General features: G+C 44.9%; 1 protein-coding gene across 28 annotated transcripts in view; it reads left to right on the top strand.

Annotated features, from left to right (window-relative positions):
- Positions 1-12,156, top strand: part of SVIL (supervillin) — an 807,080-nt gene that overhangs the window by 464,276 nt on the left and 330,648 nt on the right. The gene's annotated exons all lie outside the window — the stretch shown is intronic.

Raw genomic sequence — 12,156 nt, 5'->3', positions numbered from 1 at the left:
GCTATTGGCAATGTAAATGACAATGACAATGCCACTTATTTATGATATGATAAAAAAAATAAGCAATGCCAATAGCTCTACCGTTAATAATGCAGAGACCATTGCATTGTAAATGCTTGTTTAATACCAGGTACAGCAGAGAGGAGGGTTGTAGTCCGTATTGATATGGTGGCCTACACTGCGTGGGTATGTCAATCTCCAGCAAGACCGGCATGTGATCGGATAGTGTGACGTACTTCCTGCTCTGCCACATTACATGTCCAGACGTAAGCAAGCATGGGCATACGGGAAAGGTGGCAGACCTAGGCACACTTTAGCGGCTAAAATAGCTGCTTCTAAAGAGCAAACATACATTATTGAAATAGAGGATGATAATAAGGAGACTCACCACTCCACGCCTAAAATCATATTGGTATTCACGGACTTTTACGCTAACTATATGGGCCGCGCAAAGGGGCATCCGACTCGGACTGCAGAAAAATTAAATGACATAGCCCTGGCGTGGCTATCCCCTGGTCAACTGCAATTTGACGCAGCCACTTTCACTAGAAGAAGTGAAGGCCATCCAAGCACTTTCTAATGGGAAAGCGGCGGGTGGGGGGTGGGCTCCCTAGCAAGCTTTTTTTATAAAACATTTGCAGAGCATCTTGCCCCTCATCTACATGCAATGTACCTGGAGGCTTACGAGGAGAGATGATTGCCCCCAACACTACGTGAGGCACTCATAATAACTCTACTGAAGCCTGGGAAGCTACTCGCCAGGTGTGAATCATACCGACGGCTCTCCCTCATCAACACAGACACCAAAATACTAGTGAAAATAATAGCCCCACGTCTACAGCCACTCCTGCCAAATCTGGTACTAACAGACCAATCCGGGTTTATTCCGGAGCGATCGACACATAATTTAAGGACAATATTTGCTATTTTGCACCAATTGAACCCAGAACTGAAGGCTGCGGCAGTGCTGTTAGACGCTACCAAAGCCTTCGATTTGATACAATGGGAATTTGTGTTTACAATAATGCGCCGTATGGGCATGCCGCAGGCCGCCTTGCACTGGATCGGCCTGCTATACAATGGCCCGGCTGCCAGGATTCAGGCGAATAAATATATTTCATCTCCCATAGAAATATGTAGAGGCACAAGGCAAGGGTGCCCACTGTCCAATACTCTTCTCTATTGCCCTAGAGCCCTTGGAATGCATAATGCGCCAAAGGCATGCAGCAGCAGCGCTGCGCTTTAGAGAAGGCCGGATTGCAATCTCACTATATGCGGACGATACGGTGCTCTGTATAAGACCCAGAAGAGAACCTGGCACCCCTCATACGTATATTAAACTTGAGTACTATTCTGGGCTCAATATAATTTGGGACAAATCTATTATTCCGCTGACAGCCACCATCAAGTATGACCTGAAGTTCCCTCTAATGTGGTGCGAAGACCTAGTTAGATATTTGGAGGTATGGGTCCAGCGGGACCCAGAGGTAGTTATCCACGAGAACTATGGCAAGGCCCTCACTAAACTAACCGTACTAGTGGCTAGCTGGATAAGACTGCCTTTATCATTGGCTGATCGTATTGCTATAATTAAAATGGTAATACTGCCCAATTTTTATAAATGTTTATCAATATACTGATACAGCTGACAGAAGTCTTTTTCAAAACTCTTAAAACGTGTTTGGTCAAACTCACCTGGGCGGGCAAGCAACCTAGATGTAAATGAGATACTGACTCAGCCCTTGAAAGAGGGGGTTTGGTACCCCGAATCTGAAATTATATTACTTCTGTGCTCGGGCGCAGTTGGCACACTTTTGGTATCAAACTCAATACCAACTCATGCATAATGTCAAAATAAGTGAACTAACTAGACTGGTACTTTCACATTTTGGAAGTATCCAATCCGTTATCGTTCGGAGCCGCCCTTGTCATCACTTGGGACTCCTTACACCAAGGAGGGTATTCCTGCAACCATACAATGTGTGGACAATATAGGTGGATGCCCCAGTGTCATTAAGGGTGTTTAGAAGGTAGCCGTATGCTGATAACTGAAAAGCAGTGCGTGATAAAGTGTGTGAACTAAGTGAAAAATATAAAATTGGAGAGTGGAGAGGGAAAGAAATTTATTAGGTACCTCTCTAACTTCCAATCATTAAAACCAGTGTGGGAACATAGTAGTTTAAGCAAATAGCTACTATTTAGATTATATAGGTCAACATGTTTCTGCAGTGTATGGACCCTGCTAGGTGTCCACTGCTTTCTTCAGGACCAAACTTCGCTACTGCATTATTGTGAATGAGTGACAAGTGCAAATAAAAATCCAGTAATGTCACCTGGACGTCTTTAATATGTCTAGGTCCTCTCAAGTTCTGAAGGAGGTGATGTCCAGGATAATTGAGTGGTCAAGTCAGACAAACAAAACAACTAGTAAAAAAGACAAACAGACATTGGTGTTTGAAAAATTTGCATTACATTCAATGGTAGGTATAAGGAGATTTTATACCATTAGTGTCTGAGTGTACACTTAAGGCCCAAACTTAAGCCTGTCGTCGACTTACCTATTGGGTTCTACCCAATAGGTAAGTGGACGATTTTATAGTTCACACACTTTATCAAGCACTGCTTTTCAGTTCTCAGCATACGGCTACCTTCTAAACAGGTGATGCCCCTCCGGTGCACCTATCTGCTAATTCTGCTACGTAACCGGCCAGAAATACTGTGGGCCGTGAAACACAATAAGATGCACCTCAAGAGCATGGCAAAAATTAAGAGCTGGCCACACAACTCTCTGCACCTGCATTGCCATTAGCATATCATCCAGACATATCGGTATCCTCAGAGCCCCTGGCACTGTCTATTCTGGCAAAGGCGGGACTCGCATTGCTAGGAGGCCTATATCTACCAGATACCTTCCGCACCACCAACGCCCATCGGCGCTAACGACATCCACTTACGCTAGACTTAGAGACGCAGTGTGGACCTTGAACCCACAATTCCCGGCTGAACCACCTACTCACTGCACTACAGGTGATGATCAAAAGCACCACGAGAAAAGGCCTCATAACCAAGCTATACAGGGCCCTATTGCTGATAAGCCAAGCAACGTAGGGAGAGCGCTAGACAAATGGAATGCTCTGTTAGAGCTGCCACTAGACGCAGACATGGGAATCATGTTGCACACTAACTTTCAAATTTCTGCAGCAAATATATTAATCCCCCAGTCAGTTGTGTAGATTTGGGCTGAAAGAGAATGCTAATTGTATCAGATGTGGGGCAGTAGACGCAAACTTTATACACCTGGCATGGGGTTGCACGCCAGTATTTGACTTTTGGACCAAGGTGACACAGATCCTGACCTAAGTGATGTTGGAAAAGGTGGAATGCTCTCCACAGCTATGCCTGCTGGGCCTGGGGACAACATTGCAATCTAGCAACCGGTGACTGGTGGTAGTGTTGGCTGTGTTGGCCAAAAGGCAAGTGGCAAACCATGGGGGGGGGGGGAGGAAATCTGGTAATCTGCTCCTAAATTGGCGCAATGGTTGAAAGATATATTATATTGCAGAGATTAACTTAGTACGTATGCATAGGGTCTGCCTGCGGCCTCTAGACCTAAGCACATATGGGCACCCATGACAACCTATTTGGCCCTGCACCCGGATGTGCCATAATAGACAAGTTGTGGAATGCTATACAAGGATGATGCTGAAGTGGGAAGTAGGACTAGAATGAGACCTGCGAATGTTAGGAATGCTCAAATTGGTATGTTTGCATCTGATAAGATGCCTTGTATGTTGAATGCAATAAAAAAATGAAATTAAATAAAACGTTACTGCACTATTTACTTACAGAAGCAGAAAGGTGGAGATTGTAAAATTAGTTTATTGTATTAATGTAGAGGTTTCGTTACAATGCAGTGTTATTTTGTTGAGGGCAGTTTTTATAAGTGATAAAGATATGTGAAATATATATTTTTTATTTTATATAAAATTTGATGTATTTTATTATATTGTAGTTTAATGGTCCATGGTCTTAATAAACTTGGTTTTTGTCTGACTGGATCCAAGTGTCACTTAGTTACCACCATTTTCAGACACTCAAACCATGCTGTAGGCTATTGTTGGGGAAATGTTTTCATGTATGCACTGCATACAGTTTGTCGATATTATGCTTTTCATGTATGTCGTATTTATCTGGTGCATATTAATAAAAATACTTTTGGAAAACATAATGCTGTAGGCTGTACTCTGACATGTGGGCAGTTCATCTGAAAACTTAAGTCACTATGCTTCAAATTGGGGGTGTTTTAGCCTCCTAATTAGGCAAATGGCTCTCTTGCTTAGTGAATGTGTACATAAAGGCTACTTGACAGACTGAGAGCTGGTGTATGGAACTCGTATTGGCACTCACATTGTTACAAGTCAGATGCCCCTGCTAGAAATACAAGATGAAAGGTACCATGTACATTCAAGAGTTTTACAGTACTGTGTCTTCAAGTAATTGTCACTTGTTGGACTATGAAAAGGCTCTCTAGTTGTTGAGTTGGCGAAGCAATTGTGTGAAAGATCTGACGAAAGAAGCTAGCTCCATTTCAAGATGGTGCCACTCCGAATGCTTTTGTAACCTGCATTGCTGTTACCCTTGAAAGCCCATACTATTGCGTTGTCACTAAATTATCAAACCCCTCCTCTGTAGGTTCTAGCTTGTAGGAAGTAGTAGCTAGTTCAGACACTCCAGGCTTACTCCCCCAGGTTGACTGTGAAGAAAAACATTTGCGTCTGCTACCACGTGTTTCTCTAATTGGTAAATGTCAGAGCAGTGTACATTCTAATGAAAAAGAAACTAGACTTTACTTCCATTAAGTATAAACGCTTGGTGATAGTCCTATATCCTCCATTCTATTCGATTCTAAGTGAGGGCATGCAGGTACTTTAAGCTCTGCTGGTGACCATTCAATGCTCGGATTGTCCTAGCCAGCATTGTAATACAAGGAACAGCAACCAAAGTGCATTGTCTGGGTGTGACTAGATACAGCGATTAAGCAACTCCGTCTTACTCAGTACTTTGCAGATATGCACGCTGTGCATTTGAATCTACAGGCAGTGGTGCCAACAGCACTTTGGCTGCGGTTTGTGCAGGTGCATTGTTTCTGGGTCTGTATTTCTGGGACCTTGTCTCTGGTGCAGGATGTGAAGATCTGATCTTGCATCTTAAGAGTGCTCCATGGCTGGTCTGAGTTGGCAGACTAAGGCCTAGGAGTTCTGGGGTGGTTAGGAACAAGGCTCAGTGACCAGTGGCGGCCACCAGAAGACTCCAGTTCTTAGGGAGACCTAATAAAATAAAAACGTACCTGTCCTGCTGCTGACGCTTGGGTCCTCCTCTTCACTCCTGATCATGTCCCAGCAGTCCCTGGGAAACCAGCACAGGCTCCACACCCAACCCAGACGCTTCTCTCCTAGCATGAGAGCAGTGACCGGATTGGTGTGAGCGGCCTCGTTCGCCACTCAGACAGTGCCTTCGGGCCTGTGGCATATCTCCAACCCAGCTGTGTAACACAGGTGGGTTGGAGAAACCTCAGTGCTCATGTCTGTTTGGCCGGCCTAAGACAGACAGACAGCCAAACCGACATTCGCACTTTACCGTTCAAACTACTCCCTCCCTGTCATGCCACGCCCTGCGCAACACTCCCTGGCTGAGTCAGTCACCGTGGAAAAAAAATATATTTTATTTTCTGTTGACTGACTCAGGGGGCGACACTCCTCTGCCATTACGGAGGAGCCGCCCCTGTTGAACGCTGTTTTCTCCCCTTGGTTCTGAAGTATTTCTGTACTCATTCAGGGAAGACTGCCACGGTCTCTGGTCCAGACTGTTCTGTATACAGCACTTGTTGAGCGTGAAACGGTTCGCATTCAATTGGGCCAGGATCTTCCATTTAGAGGCTTGTGCTTGGTCGGCCTAACCTAACTGGCCTCTCTGATGTAAAGCCGTCTGTTCACTTCGAGGTAACCATTTATTCGAATTGTAATGTTCGAGGCATATGGGCTGCAGATGGTACATTATGAATAGATCACCATCTGGTGTTGGGCTCGGATGATTGCACTTTGTTTTTCTCTTGGAGAGTCTTTTGTATCTTGGTGACTCCTCCCTTAGTTGGTAGTGCGCATGGGCATCGGCTCCATCCTTAGATTGTTTTTTTCCGCCATCGGGTTCGGATGAGGATCGAGACGCTCCAGAGCAACTTCAGAAAAAAGTGATTTATCGGCGCGTATTCCCTTTCCAATTCGACGGTATTGTTATCGAACGCGTTTCATTTCCATTCCGACGCGTTGTAAATTCAAAATCGAAGAGAAAAACTTGGATCTACGTCGAAGAACAGGAGGCCTTTCTCGACGCAGTCAAGCCCGGAGTCCATGGAAAGGACTCCATTCAAAAAATGTCCAACGTGTGGTGCGAAGTTCCCACACAAGGACCTACACGAGGTGTGCAACCTCTGTCTATCGCCTGAACACGAATCCAGGGACTGCGAAGCCTGTGCAGCATTCTCCTCCAAGCTAACGATTAGAAATCGTCGAGCTCGAAGACACGAGGTTTCCAGAATGCAGGCGGAAGCGATCCCGGAGCTGTTCGAAGACTAGCAAATCGAGGAAGAAGAGACCAGTCGGGGTCGGAAGGGGACCAGTCGGAGGTTGAAGAACTCATCGAGCAACAAACCGTGAGTGACGACGTCCCCTTACCGAAAAACCGACCCCGTGCGGTAACGACCCCGCCCTCGGGCCCGGTCAAACCGCAGAAAAAAGTTTCCGACGCCCCGCCCTCGGGCCCGGCAACGAAACTGAAAGTGAAACCGAAACACTCGGACCCCCACCATGTCGGATCCGAGAAAAGGGCGACATCGACTTCGGCACCGAGGCTACATACAAGGGAAAGCTCGGTATCGAAACATTACATGCCGAAACATAAATATGATTTATCGTCCAAGATACACTCGATACCCAGAAAGTCGGAATCGAGCAGACATTCGGTGTCAAACAACAAGATCTGACGATCGAAAACAAAAGCACCTCTCGGAACCAGGATCTTCGGTACCGATTCAGGAGCAACAGACGGATCCCAAACAAAAGATCTTGTTTATTGATCCACAAACTGGGAAAGTGGTCACGAAGAAGAGAAAGAGTGAACAGTCAGAAGATAAACCTCTCCCTTCAAAAAAGAGAACAATGGAGACAAATATAACTCCTCCTGCTTCTCCTCGACATAAAGTCACACCCTCTTCTCCTATTCCTCACAATAGGCCAAATATTCCTACACCTTCCACACCAAGACCAGCTACACCTCAGTCAGATGTAGACAGTGATCTAGGGTAGGGAGAACCTCAAGGGGATGACGAAACTATCCCAGATGAGGAGGACCCATGGGAAAATTATGATGTAGGGTCAGATGAGGACAACGACCCAGAGCTATATCCCTCAAAGCCTTCACCACCTGATAACACAGGTTTTGTGCAGCTCATTAATAGGGCAGCGAAATATCACAAACTAGATATGCATACAGAACCTCAAATAGAGGATTTCTTGTTAGAGACTCTACCTAATGCACAGAGAACATCAGGTACTCTTCCTATGTTGAAGGGTCTTCTTAGTCACACAGAGGAAATATTCGAAAACCCAGTGAGAGCCAGGGTGTTAAACCCAAGAATTGATAAAAAATATAAAGCGGCTCCAAAGGACCCAATATTTATTAAAGGGCATGTACCTCTGGACTCGCTGGTGGTCTCAAACGCTCGTAAAAGAGCAAACTCATTATCTACAGGAGAGGCTCCTCCACCAGATAAAGAGTCAAAGTTAATAGATGCATCAGGCAAAAGAGTAGCATCACAGGCAGCGAATAGCTGGCGTATAGCCAATACACAAGCACTACTCGCACGTTATGACAGGGCACATTATGATGAGTTAGAGAAACTTATCACACATCTCCCAAAAGAACATCAGAAAAAGGCAGATCAATTAATACAGGAAGGTAAAATAATAACCAATACTTCCATTAAGTGCGCATTAGACGCAGCAGACACTGCAGCAAGATCTATTAACACCAGTGTCATGCTAAGAAGGCACGCATGGCTTAGAATCTCAGGATTCAAACAAGAAGTACAAACAGCCCTACTGAACAAACCTTTTGATCAGAAGACACTGTTTGGTTCAAGCACAGACGAGACCTTAGAAAAAATGAAGAAAGATACAGAAACGGCTAAGTCAATGGGAGCATTGCAACAGCCAACACACAGAGGTTCCTTTCGTAGATCCACCTATAGAGGGGGCTCAAAGAATACAGGAACGAATCAGCAATCCACCTCTTTCACACCAACATCACCCAGAGGTAATTCAAGAGGCAGTTACAGAGGTAACAACAACAAGGGTAGAGGCCGCGGAAATAATAACAACCGCAACGCCTCAACACCAAAACAGTGACTTCATAGAACTTCCCCCAGACCACATAACACCGGTCGGGGGACGTCTATCACAGTTCCTACCTGTCTGGGAAAACATCACATCAGACAAGTGGGTGAGACAAATTATCCAACATGGTTATTGCCTAGAACTCACAGCTACCCCACCAAACATCCCCCCCAAACAGCGTCCAATGAGTCAAGATCATCTGACATTGTTAAGAGAAGAAGTTCTAGCACTTCTACAAAAGCATGCAATAGAGAAGGTCCCAAAAGATCAACAAGGAACAGGAGTATACTCTCTATACTTCCTGATCCCCAAAAAGGACGGGTCCCTAAGACCCATATTAGACCTCAGACCTCTCAATGCTTACATAAATTCGGAGCATTTCCACATGGTCACGCTCCAACAAGTACTCCCTTTACTGAAGAAAGGGGACTTTCTTTCTACACTGGATCTAAAAGACGCTTACTTTCATATCCCAATTCACAAAGCCCACAGAAGATACCGAAGGTTTGTGTTGGAAGGACAACACTATCAGTTCAAAGTCCTTCCGTTCGGTGTCACAACAGCACCAAGAGTTTTCACAAAATGTCTAGCTGTGGTGGCAGCACACCTAAGAAGACAACAAATACATGTCTTCCCATACTTGGACGATTGGCTAATAAAGGCCAAGTCAAAAGAAGAATGTCTTCACAACACACAGAAGACAATTCAATTTCTGCACCACCTAGGGTTCACAGTGAACTACAAAAAATCGCACCTGCAACCAAACCAGATTCAGCAATACCTGGGGGCTACAGTAGACACAGAAAAGGCAATAGCATACCCCAACCCAGTCAGGATACAAACAATGGTCGGGTTAATACAAAGATTTCAACCACAACACTCACTACCAGCACGAGTGTTTATGCAACTATTAGGCATGATGTCCTCATGCATACTGCTTATACCACATGCCAGACTTCAAATGCGTCCACTACAGGAGTGTCTAGCGACACAGTGGAATCAGGCTCAAGATCAGATTACAGATCTGGTGTTGGTAAACGACCGGACGTACCGCTCTCTGAAGTGGTGGAACACAGAAAACATTTCCAAGGGCCGGTCGTTCCTAGAGCCAATTCCACAAGTAATAATAACAGCGGACGCATCGCTCTCAGGGTGGGGAGCGCATATGGACAAATACACAGTGCAGGGGAAGTGGAGTGTGCAGCAAAATAAACTGCACATCAACTACCTGGAACTATTAGCAGTGTTTCTAGCACTAAAAGCTTTCCAAATGCAAATAACAGGCAAGGCAGTCCTGATCAGAACAGACAACATGACTGCAATGTATTATATTCAAAAACAGGGGGGGACACACTCTCTCCAACTATCCAAACTAGCACAGGACATCTGGAGATGGGCCATTCCTCAAAAGATCTATCTGTTAGCAGAACACCTACCAGGAGTTCAAAATCAGATAGCAGACATCCTAAGCAGACAGTCAGAGCAAGTACACGAATGGGAGCTGCACGACCAAATACTGCAGCCATTCTTCCAAAAATGGGGGCAACCAGAGATAGATCTGTTTGCCAATCATCAAAACGCAAAATGCAAAAACTTTGCGTCCAGGTACCCACACCAACGGTCCCAGGGAAATGCACTATGGATAAATTGGTCCAACAAATTTGCTTACGCGTTCCCTCCTCTACCACTAATTCCGTTACTGTTTCGGAAGCTGCAGCAACACTCAATGACAATGATACTAGTGGCACCCACGTGGGCAAGACAGCCGTGGTTCACCACACTGCTACAACTCTCACAAGTACCACATCAAAAGCTAAGATTATTACCCATGCATCTTACACAGAACCATGGAGAAATAATGCACCCAGATCCCAAACAACTGAACCTAGCGATCTGGCTCCTGAGGTCATAGAGTTTGGATATTTAGATCTACCACCAGAATGTATGGAAATCATTAAGCAAGCAAGACGTCCATCCACCAGAGCATGCTACGCAGCAAAATGGAAAAGGTTTGCTATACACTGTAACAGTAAGCACATCAACCCTCTGGACGCATCCACTAAACAAATCATTTGCTATTTACTACACTTACAGCAATGTAACTTAGCATATACCTCTATAAGAGTTCACCTCGCAGCTATAGCAGCGTACCTACAAAACAGGCAACATCTTTCCCTGTTTAAAGTACCAGCAATTAAAGCTTTCATGGAAGGACTCAAAAGAGTCATTCCACCAAGAAGACCACCTTCCCCAGTCTGGAATCTCAACATAGTACTTACCAGACTAATGGGGCCACCCTTTGAACCTATGCATAGGTGTGAAATACAATTCCTCACATGGAAGGTGGCCTTCCTCATAGCTATCACGTCACTTAGAGTAAGTGAGCTGCAGGCTTTTACAATTCAAGAACCATTTATGCAGTTACACCAAAATAAAGTGGTTCTTAGAACAAACCCAAAATTCTTACCAAAAGTCATTTCAGCATTCCACATCAATCAGTCTGTGGAATTACCGGTTTTCTTTCCAAAACCACAAACAGTAGCAGAAAGAGCCTTACATACATTAGATGTTAGAAGGGCCATATTGTACTATATAGAAAGAACACAAACTTTCAGAAAGACAAAACAGCTATTTGTTGCGTTTTCTCCAACACACAAAGGCAATCCCATCTCTAAGGCGGGCATTGCAAGATGGATTGTAAAATGCATTCAAATATGCTACTTAAAAGCAAAGAGAACATTAACTGTTCCTCCTAGAGCTCACTCTACACGTAAACTAGGAGCATCTATGGCATTTTTGGGAAACATCCCACTAGATGACATATGCAAAGCAGCTACCTGGGTTACACCACACACCTTCACAAAACACTATTGTGTAGATGTGCACACAACACAACAAGCTAGAGTGGGACAAGCAGTATTAAAAACCTTATTTCAAACAGTTGCAACAGACACTGGCGACCACCGCTAGGGAGAGAACTGCTGTATAGTCTATTCATAATGTACCATCTGCAGCCCATATGCCTCGAACGGAATATGCTACTTACCAGTATGCATCTTTTCTTGGCATAGAGGGCTGCAGAGTGGTACATGCCCTCCCAGCCTCCCCGGAAACCTGTGTCTGTTCCAACATTATTCTTATTTAGATACACTTACATGGGCATTCTTGTCTGTATTCTACTACACTACTCCATCTAACCCTACTATGGCAAAACAATCTAAGGATGGAGCCGATGCCGATGCGCACTACCAACTAAGGGAGGAGTCACCAAGATACAAAAGACTCTCCAAGAGAAAAACAAAGTGCAATCATCCGAGCCCAACACCAGATGGCGATCTATTCATAATGTACCACTCTGCAGCCCTCTATGCCAAGAACAGATGCATACTGGTAAGTAGCATATTCCTTCCCTGTGGTGTTGAATGGGTCAATGACTGCCAGCTGCCTAAGATACAGGGGTTCCTTAATTTCCTTGGGTTTCCTTGCGATAACAGGCCTCACATAATTCCCACTTGGATGATCGATTGAACCCAGACTCCCTCCATGCCCATCAGACAAGGGATGGGCAAACATCCTAATCTCCATCGTGTTTGTGTGCATTTGTGGCCACACACCTTGGCTACAGTCTTTTGTTAGGTGATGCAACACTCGGTCCACAGGCCAGGGCCAACTACCCTATGCTAGTGGTAGGCACTAAATGCCTGCT

The sequence above is a fragment of the Lissotriton vulgaris genome, chromosome 10, assembly GCF_964263255.1.
Source record: "Lissotriton vulgaris chromosome 10, aLisVul1.2, whole genome shotgun sequence".
NCBI lineage: Eukaryota > Metazoa > Chordata > Amphibia > Caudata > Salamandridae > Lissotriton > Lissotriton vulgaris.
Note: the sequence above shows the minus strand (reverse complement) of the source record. Positions and strands in the feature narration are given on the sequence as shown.